Raw genomic sequence first — 7,500 nt, 5'->3', positions numbered from 1 at the left:
CGTTCTGAGAAATAACTCCTCAGAACTCTTTGAAGCGTTGCAGGGACACGCTTCTCCTGCAGAGCTAGTGCAATCGCCTGCCAACTCGCTGCGTTGAACGCGTTCCTGACATCCAATGCTGCCACCATCAGACATCTGGGATCCCGCGAGTTGGTGCGATGGAAGGACCGGGCTTGCTGGCCTAGTTCGACGACGCGCTGGATCGCCTGCACCGTTGATCTCCCACGACGAAAGCCATACTGGGATGGTGAGAGCAAGATGGCATTGCTCTCTTCCAGGTGGTCGTTGAGACGGTTGAGGATTAGCCTCTCGAACACCTTGGAAACCGCTCCCAGCATGAGCAGCGGGCGATACGAAGACGGGTCCCCAGCTGGCTTGCCTGGCTTGGCAATCAGCACCAACCGCGCCTTCTTCCATGGCCTCGGGAACTCGCCGCGCTGCAGAAGATCGCCGTAGACTCGCGCGAACACCTCCGGGTGCTGGCGCACTGCTTCCTTTAGCGCTGCATTTGGGATGCCGTCAAGTCCCGGAGCTTTTGACGACGCCATCCTCGTTGCGGCCATAATCACCTCCTCGCTGGTGATCGGTGATACATCCGCTTCGTCGTCCATCTCAATCGCTGGCCACTCGAACGGCGGATGTGTCGGGAATAGGGTGTCTACAATCGGCTGTAGAACTGCGCGATCAGTCTCAGGTGGTGTGCGACTGCGCAGTTTGGCCATCACCACCTTGTACCCCATCCCGAACACATCATCCTCCACGCTATCGATCAGCTCCTGCATGCATCGTTCCTTGCTGTGGAGGATTTCCTGCGCAAGCAGCCCGCGTTGCCGAAGAAGATCGGAAGATGCGACGGCTCGATCCTCAGGAGTGGTAGCCCGATGGCGTTGTCCCTCAGCGACTGCGCAGCACTCCCGCAACCGCTCGATCTCAGGCGTCCACCAGTACATCTTCGGCGAGACACGAAAGGTTGGCCCGGTGACTCGCTGCATGACCCCGTCACAAGCAGCAGTTAAGCCGACGAGCAGTTCGTCCGGAGTTGATGCGAGGCTGAAGCGGCTGTTTGAGAGCGCTATCTCAAAGCACTCGCGATCGAACTGTGCCGTCTTCCACCTCACTCCGGCGTGCCTTGCTAGGCCGCTGGTGTTGTGCAGCCCTCCTCGTCGCTGTAGCTGGTGTTGATGCTGCTGATGTCGTCCACTCTGGCTTGTTCGCCTACTTGGAATGGCTACGCTGAATGCGATGTACCTGTGGTCACTGCCAGAGTATTTGTTGACGATACTCCATTCACCCGGAACTGCGACGCTTGGCGAGGCAAAGCTCACGTCGATCACGCTTTCACGTGCGACTCCGTTGCCGGTGAACGTTGGCTCGCTTCCAAGGTTCAGCGTCAGCAGCCCGAGATGGTTGACCGTTCCCATCAGATCCTCGCCTCGCGATGTTGTGCGAGCGCTGCCCCATTCCTCGTTCCACGCATTAAAGTCGCCTGCTAGCACCGTTGCAGGATACCCGGCGAGCGCCATTTCTACTGCTTCCAAATAGTCGTCGAACTCCGCATTGCTGATGCTGGGCGGTGCGTAACAGCTGGCAAAGGCAACGCCCCCGATTGTTGCAACCACCAATCCCGAGGCTGCGCTTCCTCCAAGATGTTGAATGGGGTATTCGCCGGTTGCAACAATAGCCACGTTCTGCTGCTCGTCGATCGCCCATTTGATGTTGTCACGCGGAGGCCTGTACAGTTCGCTGGCGATGACAACATGCGCGCCAACCTCCTTCGCCGTCTGCAGCATAAGATCTTGAGCTGCACGGCTCCGCCCGAGATTGATCTGCAGGACTTTTAACGTCGGCAGGTCGGGTGACCTATCGAGTGCGGGCCCTTGCAAATCGCGCAACACGGCTCCTCCTGGCAATCCATCGCCAGATGGCTCGTCTTCCCGCATCGGATGCAGGCGTCCGATCGATCGATCGCGCTCTTGCACTTCGCCTGCACGTGGCCGAGTTCCAGGCAACGGAAGCATCGTTGCAGCCAATCCTGTCGTTGCTGCACGCGGCTGACAGGACTCGAGGTGTACATCACCTTGATGTGCTGTCCTGCCAGCTTCTCCGCCGCCTTCTCGGAGACTCGAACCCAGGCCATCTTCGTCGAGTCGTTCATCGTGATCAGGCGAACCTCCTTCTCGCTGATGGGTTCCCCCGAAAGGGCTGTCAGCGCTTCCGCCACCTCCTTCACCGCCGCTAAAGGGTCGATATGATCTACTCGAACCTCGACTTTGTTGGTGATAAGTCTGCAACCGAGTGATGGAGTTGTTTTATCGCAGAATGCCTTCACTGCGTTAAACACCTCCAACGAGTTTGCGGATTCCGGCAAGCTCATAACCAATCGCGAGCGTGATGTTCGCCGTCCAATTCCGAGCACCTCAGACAGATGGGCCAGTTCTGTCGCCGAGCGAATCATCCGGTAGGCCTCCAAGTAGGCTTGACCCTCGCCTGGCGTGACTTCGATGGCGTCGGGACGATGTTTTGGCTGCCACAGGATAACTGGCTTGTGGTCGCCAAGCGTTCATAGCGACGTGACTTTTTGATCCTTCGATGTCGGCTCTTCCTATCATTGTGAAGCAAAATTCCCCAAGCGTAGGATTGTTCACCCTTTCAAGGGAACGTGAGCTGGGTTTAGACCGTCGTGAGACAGGTTAGTTTTACCCTACTGGTGTGTGCTAATACGTGCTATCGTAACGGAACTCCTGTGCAGTACGAGAGGAACCACAGGTACGGACCACTGGCTCAATACTAGTTCGACCGGACTTTGGTATGACGCTACGTCCGCTGGATTATGCCTGAACGCCTCTAAGGTCGTAACCAATCCGAGCTGATAGCGCTTCAAAACCTAATGGGCAATCGGAAGCTAGCGGGCCTAACAACCCTCCGAGATCCGCTGGAACTGCCTCTGCAGCCTGGCGCCTCATCCCCGCTTCATAGACTGGGCCGCATCGCGCGGGGTCGCACTGCACGTGTTAGTACCTGACCATAGGGAACGCCGGTGGCCGCCGACCTCGCCGACCGTGGACTTGACTAGTTTCGATGCCCACCGACCGCCCGCAAACGACGGGACTTCAGGCTAGGAGTTTCAAGTTGTAGAGATGCGTTCGCATCGATCCTCTCAGGCGACCTACGCCTGGTGGTGTTATGGTGGACGCAAGGCACGTCCTGGCCCGGTAGTATGTACAAGAAAATGTACAAGTCCGGGAATACGGGGTGCATCGTATGTAACGTTCGATGTACATATAAAGCCTGGTAGGTGTTGGGATTATATCTGCAACACGGGCATTATCGAAAGATGGTTAAGTGGAGTCACCCAATGGGTGCCGTGCGTTATCAGAAACGTAATGCACAGTAGAGATACATTGTCGGGAGGTGGAACCCGAAAAATGTACAAGTCCGGGAATACGGGGTGCATCGTATGTAACGTTCGATGTACATATAAAGCCTGGTAGGTGTTGGGATTATATCTGCAACACGGGCATTATCGAAAGATGGTTAAGTGGAGTCACCCAATGGGTGCCGTGCGTTATCAGGTACGTAATGCACAGTAGAGATACATTGTCGGGAGGTGGAACCCGAAAAATGTACAAGTCCGGGAATACGGGGTGCATCGTATGTAACGTTCGATGTACATATAAAGCCTGGTAGGTGTTGGGATTATATCTGCAACACGGGCATTATCGAAAGATGGTTAAGTGGAGTCACCCAATGGGTGCCGTGCGTTATCAGGTACGTAATGCACAGTAGAGATACATTGTCGGGAGGTGGAACCCGAAAAATGTACAAGTCCGGGAATACGGGGTGCATCGTATGTAACGTTCGATGTACATATAAAGCCTGGTAGGTGTTGGGATTATATCTGCAACACGGGCATTATCGAAAGATGGTTAAGTGGAGTCACCCAATGGGTGCCGTGCGTTATCAGGTACGTAATGCACAGTAGAGATACATTGTCGGGAGGTGGAACCCGAAAAATGTACAAGTCCGGGAATACGGGGTGCATCGTATGTAACGTTCGATGTACATATAAAGCCTGGTAGGTGTTGGGATTATATCTGCAACACGGGCATTATCGAAAGATGGTTAAGTGGAGTCACCCAATGGGTGCCGTGCGTTATCAGGTACGTAATGCACAGTAGAGATACATTGTCGGGAGGTGGAACCCGAAAAATGTACAAGTCCGGGAATACGGGGTGCATCGTATGTAACGTTCGATGTACATATAAAGCCTGGTAGGTGTTGGGATTATATCTGCAACACGGGCATTATCGAAAGATGGTTAAGTGGAGTCACCCTATGGGTGCCGTGCGTTATAAGGTACGTAATGCACAGTAGAGATACATTATCGGGAGGTGGAACCCGAAAAATGTACAAGTCCGGGAATACGGAAAAGTTCCCCATGAAAGGCTGGGGATACAATTATTGATACAAATAATGTGCCTAAGGGTACATTTATTTTTCTAAGTCCCAGAAATCCGTCACTGAACATCACGACTTACGAAGACATGTTCCCCCGGTCCTCCCATATACGGCACGGGGACAAGTATGAAGAATGAAAATAATGTGTGTATGGAACATATAATGTGCCTGAGAGCACATTTTTTTTTCTAAGTCCCAGAAATCCGTCACTGAACATCACGACTTACGAAGACATGTTCCCCCGGTCCTCCCATATACGGCACGGGGACAAGTATGAAGAATGAAAATAATGTGTGTATGGAACATATAATGTGCCTGAGAGCACATTTTTTTTCTAAGTCCCAGAAATCCGTCACTGAACATCACGACTTACAACACATGTTCCCCCGGTCCTCCCATATACGGCACGGGGACAAGTATGAAGTATGAAAATTTTTGGTCACAGCGTGAAATCCCTCTAATGATCATGAAAATAGCATCGGATCACTTATCTGACCATAAAAAGTGAACCAAAACCCTATTTGGACAAACTTTTTGGTCCTATTGAAAAAATCACTTTTCATATATGTCATGGTCGAAAATTTTCTAAGTCCCAAAAAATCACATATTCTCGAATATCTCGAAAACTACTTATCGGACAGGGTCAACCAAGGTGTTTAGAAAAGTCTTTACAAGCTCTATTTAATGAGCCATAGCGACTTTCAAGTGATTTTTTGACACTTTTTCGCATATCGGCATCCTTGGCTCCCATACTGGCCATAGGCCATAGGCCACCGAACGGCCAACTTTTGGTCCGGGGGTGAAATTTTTTTTCACGAGATTTTGATGAAAATGGCTTCGGAAACGCGTTTCTAATAATGAAAAGTGAAACCAAACAGTATTTGCGAAGAAAAAATTGTCCTATGAAAAAATCACTTTTTCTTAGGGTACGGGTCAAAAATTTTCTAAGTCCCAAAAAATCACATATTCTCGAATATCTCGAAAACTACTTATCGGACAGGGGTCAACCAAGGTGTTTTAGAAAGGTCTTTACTAGCTCTATTTAATGAGCCATAGCGACTTTCAAGTGATTTTTTGACACTTTTTCGCATATCGGCATCCTTGGTTTCCATACTGGCCATAGGCCATAGGGCACCGAACGGCCAACTTTTGGTCCGGGGGTGAAATTTTTTTTTCACGAGATTTTGATGAAAATGGCTTCGGAACGCGTTTCTAATAATGAAAAGTGAAACCAAACAGTATTTGCGAAGAAAAAATTGTCCTATGAAAAAATCACTTTTTTTTAGGGTACGGGTCAAAAATTTTCTAAGTCCCAAAAAATCACATATTCTCGAATATCTCGAAAACTACTTATCGGACAGGGGTCAACCAAGGTGTTTTAGAAAGGTCTTTACAAGCTCTATTTAATGAGCCATAGCGACTTTCAAGTGATTTTTTGACACTTTTTCGCATATCGGCATCCTTGGCTCCCATACTGGCCATAGGCCATAGGCCACCGAACGGCCAACTTTTGGTCCGGGGGTGAAATTTTTTTTTCACGAGATTTTGATGAAAATGGCTTCGGAACGCGTTTCTAATAATGAAAAGTGAAACCAAACAGTATTTGCGAAGAAAAAATTGTCCTATGAAAAAATCACTTTTTCTTAGGGTACGGGTCAAAAATTTTCTAAGTCCCAAAAAATCACATATTCTCGAATATCTCGAAAACTACTTATCGGACAGGGGTCAACCAAGGTGTTTTAGAAAGGTCTTTACTAGCTCTATTTAATGAGCCATAGCGACTTTCAAGTGATTTTTTGACACTTTTTCGCATATCGGCATCCTTGGTTTCCCATACTGGCCATAGGCCATAGGGCACCGAACGGCCAACTTTTGGTCCGGGGGTGAAATTTTTTTTTCACGAGATTTTGATGAAAATGGCTTCGGAACGCGTTTCTAATAATGAAAAGTGAAACCAAACAGTATTTGCGAAGAAAAAATTGTCCTATGAAAAAATCACTTTTTTTTAGGGTACGGGTCAAAAATTTTCTAAGTCCCAAAAAATCACATTTTCTCGAATATCTCGAAAACTACTTATCGGACAGGGGTCAACCAAGGTGTTTTAGAAAGGTCTCAACAAGCTCTAAATAATGGGCCATAGCGACTTTTTAGTGATTTTTTGACAAATTTTGTCATATCGGCATCCCGAGTTCCATACTGGGCCATTAGGCCATGGGGCCACCGAACGAAAAAATTTTGGTCCGAGGGTCAAAATTTTTTTTCTCATAAATTTGTTCAAAACGCCGTCGGAACGCGCCTTAGATCATGAAAAGTGAAAAGAAACAGTATTTTGCAAAGTTGGGGTGGCCTATGACTTACATGGCCACGTCCTAGGTCCGAGTTCCCGAGGTCGTGTTCTTCAGTGGCGGAAAAAAAATGGCCACTTGTGGGAGATGCAAATGTTCATTTTGTTATATAGGGGACACACTATCGAAGCGAAAAATTTCAGAAATGGCCTAAACGTGAAGAAATGATGGGGTATGTACGAAAAGAAGGTTTTTATGGTCAAACGGTGAAAATTTTTTTTTTATGAAAAATTTGGTCTCCCACCGTTCATGAATTTCTAGGACAAAAATCGAAAAATTTGAAAACTTCACGATCGAAAGGGAAACGCATTATGGGTGTTCTAGGTGTGTACGGTGTACGAAAAACGGGTCACGATGAGATATCAGGCAAATAAGTGGACCTAAAGTGAGTTATACGGGTAAGACGAGGTGTCCAAAGACCGAAATAGGGGTACCAACTGAGAACGAAATGAAGGTCCCCGAAGTCGCCATACAAGTTATAGGAGGTGTCCAAAGTACGAAAAAGAGTTCCATATTCGCTGTCCTACTATATGGTTCCCTGATTGCTGCTCCAAGGAGTAGTGAGGAAGTGTCCAAAGGTCTGTTGGGGGTATCGAGGTGATCCCCTCGACGGACAATATGCACGAAAAGTGGTTCGATGATCTATCCTGTAGGTCGTACGGCAGCCATACCCGGCTGGAAGTACCGCGGTAATTTC

General features: G+C 48.9%; 1 pseudogene; it reads left to right on the top strand.

Moving 5' to 3' along the window:
• The window catches only part of LOC118516873, an 8,621-nt pseudogene extending 5,437 nt beyond the window's left edge, over window positions 1-3,184 (top strand).
• Window positions 3,185-7,500: the final 4,316 nt, after the last annotated feature.

The sequence above is a fragment of the Anopheles stephensi genome, unplaced genomic scaffold, assembly GCF_013141755.1.
Source record: "Anopheles stephensi strain Indian unplaced genomic scaffold, UCI_ANSTEP_V1.0 ucontig404, whole genome shotgun sequence".
NCBI lineage: Eukaryota > Metazoa > Arthropoda > Insecta > Diptera > Culicidae > Anopheles > Anopheles stephensi.
The sequence above is the reverse complement of the archived record's forward strand: the minus strand, read 5'-3'. Positions and strand labels throughout refer to the sequence as shown.